The sequence below is a fragment of the Salmo salar genome, chromosome ssa15, assembly GCF_905237065.1.
Source record: "Salmo salar chromosome ssa15, Ssal_v3.1, whole genome shotgun sequence".
NCBI classification, from domain to species: Eukaryota; Metazoa; Chordata; class Actinopteri; order Salmoniformes; family Salmonidae; genus Salmo; species Salmo salar.
The window spans coordinates 20744589-20759624 of record NC_059456.1 but is presented as its reverse complement, the minus strand read 5'-3'; positions in this window follow the sequence as shown (position 1 = coordinate 20759624).

Genomic DNA, 15036 nt, shown 5'->3' with positions numbered 1-15036 from the left:
CACACACACACACACACACACACACACACACACACACACACACACACCATGTATTTGGGGGACTGAATGCTCTACAGAACTAGTTGAAGGAATTTCATTTTCACCCACTCCAGTGGCTACCAAAAGTCATGACAATAAATCCTAGCTACTATGTATTGATATTAATAATACCTAGTATTATTCCACTGTATGTGAATGCAGATATACTGCAGATATCTAGTAGAAAGCCTTCCCAAAAGAGAGGAGGCAGTTATAGCAGCAAAGGAGCAGGTGTCCACATACTTCTGGTCATGTAGTGTCTCTGTCAATGGGATGTGAAATATGATTGGGGACCATGGAGGGCCTTTCCTGATAGATGAATACTAGTGAAGTGTGACAGAACCCATCTTCTGTAGGTAGTTAACTGTATTCGCGATCAGAGGCTTGATTAGAAGAACTACAGATCACAAACATCTCTGTGCATTGTCTCTCTCACACACACACACACACACACACACACACACACACACACACACACACACACACACACACACACACACACACACACACACACACACACACACACACACAGACACACACACACACACATTATTATCTGTTATCACACACACACACAGACACACACCACACACACACACACACACACACACACACACACACACACACACACACACACACACACACACACACACACACACACACACACACACACACACACACACAACCTATTATGTGATGCTGCTTCTACAACAATAGAATGTTGGTGCTGCTTCTACAACAATAGAATGTTGGTGCTGCTTCTACAACAATAGAATGTTGGTGCTGCTTCTACAACAATAGAATGTTGGTGCTGCTTCTACAACAATAGAATGTTGGTGCATCTTCTACAACAATAGAATGTTGGTGCTGCTTCTACAACAATAGAATGTTGGTGCATCTTCTACAACAATAGAATGTTGGTGCTGCTTCTACAACAATAGAATGTTGGTGCTGCTTCTACAACAATAGAATGTTGGTGCATCTTCTACAACAATAGAATGTTGGTGCTGCTTCTACAACAATAGAATGTTGGTGCTGCTTCTACAACAATAGAATGTTGGTGCTGCTTCTACAACAATTGAATGTTGGTGCTGCTTCTACAACAATAGAATGTTGGTGCATCTTCTTTTCAAACGTACTTTGTTTCTTTCAGCTTTATACACCTGGAATCACAACCCCTACTCACTGCAGCCCACCAACACACCATACTGACTACTCACTGCAGCCCACCAACACACCATACTGACTACTCACTGCAGCCCACCAACACACCATACTGACTACTCACTGCAGCCCACTAACATACCAGACTGATGTGCTTATTGAAGTGTGACATTTAGAAATAATAAGGTATTATTACAGTAAAATACTGTTTTGTCCCCACTAAAAAGTGCAGTTCATTACAATAAATCTATGTCTCTGACTGGTTTTAGAATCTTTATTGAGAAGGAAGATCTGTGTCTGGGAAAACGGCCAATCATGTGCTACATGCAATCTAATACTTGAATTATTCATGACTGGAAAGTGTGTGATTTATTGCTTTTATTAATCACTGAGCTTATTTGCATTTGTATTTATTAAGGAACCCCATTAGTTAGTGCCAAGGCAGCAGCTACTCTTCCTGGGGTTTATTATGGATCCCCATTAGTTCCTGCCAAGGCAGCAGCTACCCTTCCTGGGGTTTATTATGGACCCCCATTAGTTTCTGCCAAGGCAGCAGCTGCTCTTTCTGGGGTCCAAACACATTAAGACATTTCCATTACATATAAAACAATAGATAAAACAGTACATCATATAACACTGTCACACCACATGTCCACAACACAAAATGTGATTTATTATAATCTAGACTTGACTAGAATAATGTTTTTTGCTGCCCTGGGATCAACGCTATTAACAGTAGAAAATGGTTGGACACAAGAATAATGGGAATTACAATACAGTGGAAGGGCCAAGTGCAATGCTAATTTAACTGTGGCAGCATCAGAACAAAAGACCATACGATTGAAGTATGATAATTACAAAAGGCAACCATACGTATCCACAGCTGGCATTGTGTCACGTCTGCTCCTGCTCCCCCTCTCCTGTGTTCGATGTCGACGGTTTACTAAACCACCGGTCCTGGCAACCATCATTACGCACACCTGGCATCATTCATTACGCGCACCTGGCATCAATCATTACGCGCACCTGGCATCAATCATTACGCGCACCTGGCATCAATCATTACGCGCACCTGGCATCAATCATTACGCGCACCTGCTCCTCATGAGGAGGCACACCTGGACTCCATTTCCTCTCTCATTACCTCCCCTATATCTGGCACTCCCTTAGGTTTATTCCCCAGACAGTATTGATGTTGTTTTGTTTTCGTACATGACTCTTGTTTCTTGTATTGTGCCATGTTTAGTTTGTTATTTAACTCGCCATTTGCTTCCTGGCTCCCAGCGTCTACGTTACACATTGGGCTTTGGTAACACTGGCAACAGATTTTTCATGTATCTATTCCATGGAACGAGGTGTATGAGCTGATGTACTAAACAAACTATGCAAGATTCAACACTTCAAGTTCTTCAATTTAAATTAATGCACAAAATTCAGTGGGTAACAGGTCAGCAATAACGCGGAGCCGGGCTGCCCTCTTTCACCCCCTGGTCCCTGTCCCTGGTCCCTGTCCCTAGTCCCTGTCCCTGGTCCCTGTCCCTGGTTTCTGTCCCTGGTCCCTGTCCCTGGTTCCTGTCCCTGGTCCCTGCCACTAGTCTCTCTCCATCCTCCCTCCACTCTCAGCTGCTGGCTGTCTTTGTGTTCCAAATGGTACTCTATATAGTGCATTACATTGAACCAGGTCTCAAAGGACTATGGTCAAAAATAATGCACTACATAGGGAATAGGGTGCCATTTGGGATGCAGCCCAGTGGAGGCTGGTGGGAGGAGCTATAGGAGGACGGGCTCATTGTAATGGCTGGAATGGAATTTATGGAACAGAGTCAAACATGAGGTTTCCAGGTGTTTAATACCGTTCCATGAATTCCATTCCATCCATTACAATGAGCCCATCCTCCTATAGCTCATCCCACCAGCCTCCTCTGACTTGGTCTGCTGTCCATTATGTTAATGAGGCCCTCTTTCAAGGGGAACTAAGAGGTGTAATTGGTTTGCACTCAAAAAGATGTTGCATAAAGCTTACTTCATTATTTCACTGCATCAGGGAGAGCGCACACAGACATTTCGTCTTTACAGTCTTCTTCAGTGTGTAGGTACAATTTAATTTGAATTCAAAACAGCATTTGTAAAGAACAACAGATGAGCAGCAGGTGTTTTTAATCAGGGTTGCCATTCATCTGCCAATCAGAGATGTTGCTTTTCTGGTCTAACTGAATACAAATGAGTCACAAAGAAATACAGAATTATAGGGTATGGGAGCGGGCACGAAGGGCAAAACATATTTCAGGGTTCCAGATTTCTGATCTCTGTACATTTTTACAAGGGTCATCTCCAGCTGGGCTGAGTGAGTGATAAGTGTAACATTCAAGGAACGCCCATGGCTGATACAGAGCAAGTCTCAAGTACATTTGCCATAAAATACATTGGAAATATTATAGCCTGGGTACAGTACCAGTCAGTTTGTGCCATCATGGCACTCGTCATGTTTGGCATGACAAGGAGTGGAATGACAGCATAAACAGATCTGAGACCAGGCTAGAAATATTATTCAGCTTGGATTATGAGTATAGTGATATAGTTCCTGAGACATAACAACATGCTACTGGGGACTTGGAGAATGGCCCATGTCATTTAGACTGAACAACATGCTACTGGGGACTTGGAGAATGGCCCATGTCATTTAGACTGAACAACATGATACTGGAGACTTGGAGAATGGCCCATGTCATTTAGACTGAACAACATGCTACTGGATACTTAGAGAATGGCCCATGTCATTTAGACTGAACAACATGCTACTGGGGACTTGGAGAATGGCCCATGTCATTTAGACTGAACAACATGATACTGGAGACTTGGAGAATGGCCCAAGTCATTGAGACATAACAATATGCTACTGGAGACTTGGAGAATGGCCCATGTCATTTAGACTGAACAACATGCTACTGGGGACTTGGAGAATGGCCCAAGACATATTCCTCATTGATCAGGCATTAGGAACTGTATTTAATATGTCTGAAAGCATGCACAGAAAGCATCAACTGAATGTTAAATGTGTTTCCTGTCAGGTATTTTAATTGTGTAAGGGCTGTCATCGGAAGAAGACCAAGGTGCAGCGGAGTTAGTGTTCATCTTGACATTTAATTCAAACAAAGAGAACACTATACAAAAAAACTGGAAAACCGACAGCCAAACAGTACTGACAGGAAACACACTGAACAGAAACAATTACCCACAAAACCCAAAGGAAAAACATGCTCCTTATGTGTGACTCCCAATCAGCAACAACGAGCTTCAGCTGTGCCTGATTGGGAGCCACACACGGCCCAAAACAAAGAAATACAAAAACATAGAAAAAGGAACATAGAACGCCCACCCAATGTAACACCCTGGCCTAACCAAAATAAAGAACAAAAACCCCTCTCTATGGCCAGGGCGTTACAAATTGTTTGTATTGTCTACATGTTAATTGGTTTTGGATCCCGGGAAGATTAGCTAACGTAAATGGAAAGATTCTAGCTAGGAATATGAAACTCAAATCAAATCAAATTTTATTGGTCACATGGTGAGCAGTACACATGGTTAGCAGATGGTTAGCAGATGTTAATGCGAGTGTAGCAAAATTCTTGTGCTTCTAGTCCCGACCGTGCAGTAATATCTAACAAGTAATCGAAGAATTTCACAACAACTACCTTATACACACAGGTGTAAAGGAATGAATAAGAATATGCACATATAAATATATGGATGAGCGATGGCCGAACGGCATAGGCAAAATGCAGTAGATGGTATAGAATACAGTATATACATATGAGATGAGTAATGTAGGGTATGTAAACATTATATAAAGTGGCATTGTTTAAAGTGACTAGGGATACATTTATTACATCCAATTTTTTATTATTAAAGTGGCTAGAGGTTGAGTCAGTCTATTGGCAGCAGACACTCAATGTTAGCGATGGCTGTTTAACAGTCTGATGGCCTTGAGATAGAAGCTGTTTTTCAGTCTCTTGGTCCCAGCTCTGATGCACCTGTACTGACCTCGCCTTCTGGATGATAGCCGGGTGAACAGGCAGTGGCTCGGGTGGTTGTTATCCTTGATTTTTTGGCCTTCCTGTGACATCAGGTGGTGTAGGTGTCCTGGATGGCAGGTAGTTTGCACCCGGTGATGCGTTGTGCAGACCGCACTACCCTCTGGAGAGCCTTGCGGTTGAGGGCGCTGCAGTTACCGTACCAGGCTGTAATACAGCCCGACAGGATGCTCTCGATTGTGCATCGGTAAAAGTTTGTGAGGGTTTTAGGTGACAAGCCAAATTTCTTTAACCTCCAGAGGTTTGCGCCTTCTTCACCACGCTGTCTGTGTGGGTAGACCATTTCAGTTTGTCCATGATGTGTGCGCCGAGGAACTTAAAACTTTCCACCTTCTCCACTACTGTCCCATCGATGTAGATGGGGGGTGCTCCCTCTGCTGTTTCCTGAAGTCCACAATCATCTCCTTTGTTTTGTTGACATTGAGTGTGAGGTTATTTTCCTGACACCACACTCCGAGGGCCCTCACCTCCTCCCTGTAGGCCGTCTCATCGTTGTTGGTAATCAAGCCTACCACTGTAGTGTCGTATGCAAACTTGATAATTAAGTTGGAGGCGTGCATGGCCACGCAGTCATGGGTGAACAGGGAGTACAGGAAAGGGCTGAGAACACACCCTTGTGGGGCCCCAGTGTTGAGGATCAGCGGGGTAGAGATGTTGTTTCCTATCCTCACCACCTGGGGCGGCCTGTCAGAAAGTCCAGGACCCAGTTGCACAGGCCGGGTCGAGGCCCAGGGTCTCGAGCTTAATGACGAGTTTGGAGTGTACTATTGTGTTAAATGCTGAGCTGTAATCGATGAACAGCATTCTTACATAGGTATTTCTCTTGTCCAGATGGGTTAGGGCAGTGGGCAGCATGATTGCGATTGTGTCGTCTGTGGACCTGTTGGGGCGGTAAGCAAATTGGAGTGGGTCTAGGGTGCCAGGTAGGGTGGAGGTGATATGATCCTTGACTGGTCTCTCAAAGCACTTCATGATGACGGAAGTGAGCGCTACAGGGCGATAGTCGTTTAGCTCAGTTAGCTTTCTTGGGAACAGAAACAATGGTGGTCCTCTTGAAGCATGTGGGAACAGCAGACTGGGATAGGTTTTGATTGAATATGTCTGTAAACACACCAGCCAGCTGTTCTGCGCATGCTCTGAGGAAGCAGATATGGATGCCGTCTGGGCCGGCGGTCTTGCGAGGGTTAACACGTTTAAATGTTTTACTCACATTGGCTGCGGTGAAGGAGAGCCCGCAGGTTTTGGTAGCGGGCCATGTCAGTGGCACTGTATTGTCCTCAAAGCGAGCAAAGAAGTTGTTTAGTTTGTCTGGGAGCAAGACATCGATGTCCGCGACAGGGCTGCTTTTCTTTTTGTAATCCGTGATTGACTGTAGACCCTGCCACATACATCTCGTGTCTGATCCATTGAATTGCGACTCTACTTTGTCTCTATACTGACGCTTAGCTTGTTTGATAGCCTTGCGGAGGGAATTGCTACACTGTTTGTATTCGGTCATGTTTTCGGTCGCGTTGCCATGATTAAAAGCAGTGATTCGCGCTTTCAGTTTTGCACGAATTCTGCCATCAATCCTCGGTTTCTGGTTGGGGAAGGTTTTAATAGTCACCATGGGTACAACATCACCGATGCACTTGCTAATAAACTCGCTCACCGAATCAGCGTATACATCAATGTTGTTGTCTGAGGCTATCCGGAACATATCCCAGTCCACGTGATCGAAGCAATCTTGAAGCGTGGAATCAGATTGGTCAGACCAGCGTTGAACAGACCTGTGCACGGGCGTTTCCTGTTTTAGTTTCTGTCTATAGGCTGGGAGCAACAAAATTGTCCGTGTCAGTATAGTGGAGGTGAGGATAGAGTCAAGCGCAGGACACCGAACTGAGTAAATAATGTAATTTACTCTAGAAAACTCACAAGTTAAAATCCACGCAGGGATAAACAATCTTGACAATACACAACTAACACGACGAAAAACAAGAAAACAATAACGCACAAAACATCATGAGAACCAGAGGGTTAAATAGGGAAAATAATCATAACGAGATGGCAACCAGGTGTGAACAAACAAGACATAACAAATGGAAAAAGAAACATGGATCGGTGGTAGCTAGAAAGCCGAACGCCGTCCGAACAAGGAGAGGCACCAACTTCGGCGGAAGTAGTGACACCTACTCATTGAAGGGGTTTTCTTTATTTGTACTATTTTCTACATTGTAAAATAGTGAAGACATAACTATGAAATAACACATATGGAATCATGTAGTAATCAAAAAAGTGTTAAACAAATCAAAATACATGTAATATTTCAGATTCTTCAAAGTAGCCACCTGTCACGACTCCCGCCAAGGTCGGTCCCTCTCCTTGTTTGGGCGGCGGTCGGCGGTCGACGTCACTGGTCTTCTAGCCATCGCTGATCCATCTTTCATTTTCCATTGGTTTTGTCTTTATTTTCTACACACCTGGTTTTAATTATCCAATTCCATGTTCATGTGTGGAATGGCTCTGTTTCCCCCATGTTTGTTGTGCGTGATTATTTCTATGTTCAGTTCGGTTCATGATGGCTGGTTTTTCGACGGGTGCTGTGTTCACCAGTGCGTAATGTTTACCGTTGGTTATTGGTCAAGTGTATTTGTTTACCTTGTGCCTTTAATTTTTGAGTAAAGTACGTTGCTCACTCATTTTGCTCTCCTGCGCCTGACTTCATGCAACAGCTACACTCACCTTCTGACACCACCCTTTGCCTTGATGACAGCTTTGCACACTCTTGGCATTCTCTCAACCAGTTTCACCTGGAATGCTTTTCCAACAGTATTGAAGGAGTTCCCACATATGCTGAGCACTTGTTGGCTGATTTTCCTTCACTCTGGAGTCCAACTCATCCCAAATCATCTCAATTGGGTTGAGGTCGGTTATTATTGGTGTCCTTTAGTAGTGGTTTCTTTGCAGCAATTCGACCATGAAGGCCTGATTCATGCAGTCTCCTCTGAACAGTTGATGTTGAGATGTGTCTGTTACTTGAACTCTGTGAAGCATTTATTTTGGCTGCAATGAGGTGCAGTTAACTCTAATGAACTTGTCCTCTGCAGCAGAGGTAACTCTGGGTCTTCCTTTCCTGTGGCGGTCCTCATGAGAGCCAGTTTCATCATAGCGCTTGATGGTTTTTGCGACTACACTTGAAGAAACTTTTAAAGTTCTTGAAATTTTTGGTATTGACTGACCTTCATGTCTTAAAGTAATGATGGACTGTTGTTTCTCTTTGCTTATTTGAGCTGTTCTTGCCATAATATGGACTTGATCTTTTACCAAATAGGGCTATCTTCTGTAAACCACCCGTACCTTGACACAACACAACTAACTGGCTCAAACGCATTAAGAAGGAAAGAAATTCCACAAATTAACTTTTAACAAGACACACCTGTTAATTGTAATGCATTCCAGGTGACTACCTCATGAAGCTGTTTGAGAGAATACCAAGAGTGTGCAAAGCTGTCATCAATGTAAAGGAATCTCAAATATATAACACTTTTTTTGGTTACTACATGATTCTATGTGTTATTTCATAGTTTTGATGTCTTCACTATTATTCTACAACGTAGAAAATAAAGAAAAACCCTTGAGTGAGAAGGGGTGTCCAAACTTTTGACCGGTACTATATATATATATATATATATATATATATTTTTTTTTTTTTTTTTTTTACAAAATATTGTTTGCTAGATGTTCATCTCTGCTCTGTCCTCTGTCCCGGACGTTCACGACTAGACCTATGCCCATTATTAACATCTCTAGTCACACACAACGGATATATCATCCAGACCAATCAAAATGGATGGGTTTCATTTCCTGTTGATGATGGAATGCTTTTTAAAATACAGCCAGTGAACCACTGCAGTACGGTACATTGGGAGAAAAAAACACACACACACACACACACACACACACACACACACACACACACACACACACACACACACAAATCAGACAGAGAGAGAGAAAACATCCTTTTGGTGAGATGAGTTGAGGATTTGTGAAAATTGGTGGTGATAACATCTGGGTGATTATTGCACACAGTGTACTCTGGAGCTCGCTGCGATTGGCCGAATCATAGAAACTAAAGCATAGCCTGGAGGGTTCTGATGACAATATCCCATAAAACGCTGTTGGACTCTGACAATGTCTGGGTTGTTGCTGAGCAACAAGATTTCATGACAGGACCGAAAATGTACTCGATCTAAACTGATACATTGAAGAAGACAACAACAACAACAAAAATCTCACCTGCTCAATTGACATAATAAAGCCATTCTAAATATCTCAAATGCAAGAATGAACTGACTATCATATTGATTAAAGTCACTGACAGTCAAACTCCAGAAATATGTATTTATTAAATCACATTGCCTTAAAATAAAATGTTACAGCTCAACACATGTACGCCATGATTAATGAAATAGTTGATGAAAGATTAAATATTTGGTGTTCAGATTTGGAACAATTTCTGACCACTACGTAGACCTATAAGCTAGCGAGCCAGACAGTAAAAGCATACATACCGTTTGTGTCATGGAGGACAGAAGTCCACTGACTCCCTGATACATTAGGTGTGTTGTCAAATGGCGTGCCTAAACAACAGTAGTATCCCCGTCAGTCAGTAGACTAGTACAGTACGTCTGTTACTGATGACTTGGTGCATATAAATGGGTGTTTCTTTTTAAGTATTAGACAACAAGAGCATCGGTCACCAAGGTTGTGGGTTCAACTCCCGTAAGGACCACATACGACTGAATATATTGAAAAGACCAAAGAGCCACAGTTAGTTAGCATGGCAACACCAACCCAAGGTTGTGGGTTCTCCCTCATGGTGCCCTGTCACCATCGTTGTATCCCAAATGCCACCCCCATTCCCTACACCTTATGGAACAACGGGAACTGTGAAGAGACACAGACAAAAAAGGTACAGACGCATGCATACGCACGCATGGTGGTATTGTTGTATGGTGGTATTGAACATGTTGTGTTGTGGATATGTGGTACTGTAGAGATGTTATATGATGTACTGTTTTATCTTTAGCTCATTCAGTACAAACATAGTTCACGGTTTTATCTGTTGTTTTATATGTAATGTGGGTGATTTGGTGTGTTTGGACCCAAAGAAGAGTAGCTGCTCCCTTGGCAGGAACTAATGGGGATCCATAATAAACCCCAGGAAGAGTAGCTGCTGCCTTGACAGGCACTAATGGGGATCCTGAATAAACCCCAGGAAGAGTAGCTGCTGCCTTGACAGGAACTAATGGGGATCCATAATAAACCCCAGGAAGAGTAGCTGCTGCTTTGGTAGGAACTAATGGGGATCCACAATAAACATTTTTTACATTTTAGTCATTTAGCAGACGCTCTTATCCAGAGCGACTTACAGTAGTGAATGCATACATTTCATGCATTTTTTTTGTACTGGCCCCCCGTGGGAATCGAACCCACAACCCTGGCGTTGCACACACCATGCTGGCATTGCAAACACCATGCTCTACCAACTGAGCCACAGGGAAGGCCAAGGAAGAGTAGCTGCTGCTTTGGCAGGAACTAATGGGGATCCTTAATAAATACAAATACAATGAACTACTATGGGGGCTCTGGTCTAAAGTAGTGGACTAGGTAGGGAATAGGGTGGTTATGGGTCCTGACCTAAAGTAGTGCACTATGTAGGGAATAGGGTGGTTATGGGACCTGGTCTAAAGTAGTGCACTAGGTAGGGAATAGGGTGGTTACGGAACGCTAACTGTGTCCATGCCACTGTGCGTCCTCCTCCATGGCAGAGCGGACTCTGTCTTCCAGCTGGGCGGAGGTGGGCCGGGCGTCACGGTCTGAGACCAGCATGTCCAGTAGCAGGGTGCAGACAGCCTGGCCAGGAGGGGGCGGTAGAGAGGGGGGCGGTGGGACCTTACACACATACGCACCTGTAGGGAGACGGGCTCAGGATAGATATCAGTATTACTGTCTGTGAGACTACAATCTGTAGGGAGACGGGCTCAGGACAGATATCAGTATTACTGTCTGTGAGACTACAATCTGTAGGGAGACGGGCTCAGGACAGATATCAGTATTACTGTCTGTGAGACTACAATCTGTAGGGAGACGGGCTCAGGACAGATATCAGTATTACTGTCTGTGAGACTACAATCTGTAGGGAGACGGGCTCAGGATAGATATCAGTATTACTGTCTGTGAGACTACAATCTGTAGGGAGACGGGCTCAGGACAGATATCAGTATTACTGTCTGTGAGACTACAATCTGTAGGGAGACGGGCTCAGGACAGATATCAGTATTACTGTCTGTGAGACTACAATCTGTAGGGAGACGGGCTCAGGACAGATATCAGTATTACTGTCTGTGAGACTACAATCTGTAGGGAGACGGGCTCAGGACAGATATCAGTATTACTGTCTGTGAGACTACAATCTGTAGGGAGACGGGCTCAGGACAGATATCAGTATTACTGTCTGTGAGACTACAATCTGTAGGGAGACGGGCTCAGGACAGATATCAGTATTACTGTCTGTGAGACTACAATCTGTAGGGAGACGGGCTCAGGACAGATATCAGTATTACTGTCTGTGAGACTACAATCTGTAGGGAGACGGGCTCAGGACAGATATCAGTATTACTGTCTGTGAGACTACAATCTGTAGGGAGACGGGCTCAGGACAGATATCAGTATTACTGTCTGTGAGACTACAATCTGTAGGGAGACGGGCTCAGGACAGATATCAGTATTACTGTCTGTGAGACTACAATCTGTAGGGAGACGGGCTCAGGACAGATATCAGTATTACTGTCTGTGAGACTACAATCTGTAGGGAGACGGGCTCAGGACAGATATCAGTATTACTGTCTGTGAGACTACAATCTGTAGGGAGACGGGCTCAGGACAGATATCAGTATTACTGTCTGTGAGACTACAATCTGTAGGGAGACGGGCTCAGGACAGATATCAGTATTACTGTCTGTGAGACTACAATCTGTAGGGAGACGGGCTCAGGACAGATATCAGTATTACTGTCTGTGAGACTACAATCTGTAGGGAGACGGGCTCAGGACAGATATCAGTATTACTGTCTGTGAGACTACAATCTGTAGGGAGACGGGCTCAGGACAGATATCAGTATTACTGTCTGTGAGACCACAATCTGTAGGGAGACGGGCTCAGGACAGATATCAGTATTACTGTCTGTGAGACTACAATCTGTAGGGAGACGGGCTCAGGACAGATATCAGTATTACTGTCTGTGAGACCAACAACCAGCCATCCCCTTGATCCTTCAACCATGAGCACATGACTGACTGTAATAATTACTGTAGTAGAACTATCGTCCATCCATCCATAGGCTCTGGGAAGACAAAACAACAGGAGGCAGCGGAGAAATGAGCCACTACTTCGACAGCCTGGGAAGTGTCCTTCCCTCCCTCCCTCCGTAAGTCACCCACCAGACCATGGGTAACATAATGGAGCCCTGGTTTCCCCATCTTATATTAAAATACAGTATTCCCTCCGGTAACAGAGCCATTTCAATTCAGGTTAATAAAAAATTTGAAAAACCCCCCCACTTCAAACAAGGTTGGGGAAGTAAGGTATTTTATGTAGCAGAGTGTTTCCGTCCAACAGAGCTACTCTGAATTAAATCAGTCTGTATTACACGGCTTCATCATCCACAGACTCTGAAAAGCCCCCAAAAAACTGAACATTCATATTCAGGGGATAGCATAACTAACTAAATAGCTGTGCAGCGACACTCCCCATCCAACCTGACAGAGCTTGAGAGGATCTGCAGAGAAGAACGGGAGAACCTCCCCAAATACAGGTGTGACAAGCTTGTAGCATCATACCCCAAAAGACTCTAGGCTGTAATCACTGTCAAAGGTGCTTCAACAAAGTACTAAGTAAAGGGTCTGAATACTTATGTAAATGCTATATTTCCTTTTTTTTTAATAATACATTTGCAAAAATTTGCTTAATCATTATGGGGTATTGTGTGTAGATTGATGAGGGAAAAAGAGCAATTTAATCAATTTCAGAATAAGGCTGTACATAACATATCAAAATGTGGAAAGTGTCATGGGGTCTGAATACTTTCCGAAGGCACTGTATATACAAAAGCATGAGGACACCCTTAAAATTAGTGGATTCAGCAATTTCAGCCACACCCGTTGCGGACAGATGTATAACAATCGAGCCCACGGCCATGCAATCTCCATAGACAAACATTGGCAGTAGAATGGCCTTACTGAAAAGCTCAGTGATTTTCAACATGGCACCTTCATAGGATGCCATCTTTCCAACAAGTCAATTCGTCAAAGTCGGAATTTTTGGGTCATCACTAGTTACCATGGTCACAAAGTTATAAACCCTCCTTATTTCTACAATGTATCTTATTAATATGTGATTTTAAACCCTATATATATTGCCGAAGGCCAAATCGAACAAAAACGTTGTTTGGGAAGAATGCGGATGCCTTAAATCTAACCTTCAATTAAGACAAAAAAAAAGCACATTTTAGTTTTTTATGAATTTTTACAATATAGACAATTTTGACTTTGTGGCTGTGCCATCTAGTGGATTCTGTGAATCTATCTGTGTAGGTAGTCTCCTCAAACAACAATAGTATCGATAGGCTCAGTGGTCATTGCACATCCCAGTAGTGGTCAGTGCACGTCGACTGACCTGTATGGTAAATAGAAAGACGGAGAAAAGCTTATCGACTATTGTTGTTTGAGGAGACCCTTTCTGCACATGTGAAGCTTGGATATGTGATGTATGCGGTGAGAGCATTTGTGTCCGAAACCACTACAGTGGAATTGCAAAAACAAAAAAAAAATGGCCACATGTCAAATGTTTGCAGATGGGAGAAATATGTTATTGAAGAATCTGTGAATGGAAAATGTTGCAACTGTGGTGGAGATAATACTTTGAGGGCCCTGTTAGGGTGAAAGAGTTTGAAGTGTCAAGGATCAGGGCTGTACATCAGATCTCCTATATGGAGGCGGTGAAGAGAGTGTAAGGGGCAAGAGGCCACAGTCCTAAAGAGGATATAGCAGTGGCACCCGCAACCAGTTGTTTTACGTCAATCGAGTGATCTGGATACACTCATTGTAAAGAAGGTGGATTTGGTAGTATTTATAGCCACAGTTATTAATTGTACCACACAAGTGTCCAAGAAGCTTGTCACGTCCTGACCGGTAAAGGGGTTATTTGTTATTGTAGTTTGGTCAGGACGTGGCAGGGGGTGTTTGTTTTATGTGTTTCGGGGTTTTTGGTTCATGTTCTATGTTAGTATATTTCTATGTTCGTTCTAGTCTTTCTATTTCTATGTTTAGTTTATTGGGTTGACCTTCAATTGGAGGCAGCTGTTCCTCATTGCCTCTAATTGAAGGTCCTATTTAGTAGGGGTGTTTTTCATGGTTTTTTTGTGGGTAGTTGTCCCGTAAGTGTAGCTGTGTGCCTCACAGGACTGTTTTCGCGTCATTGTTTAAGTGTTTGTTTTGGTTTTTATTCACAATAAAGAAGATGAGCATACACATTCCCGCTGCGCCTTGGTCCCATCTTTACGACGAATGTGACAAAGCTGGACGTCATATCTGCAGCTGATACATTTTTGGTGCTCCAAGACTTCACGGCAGCAGCACCGCAATGACTACTGTCGCCAGAAAATGTCCTGCCCACACAGGACCATTCTGAGCATGTGTGG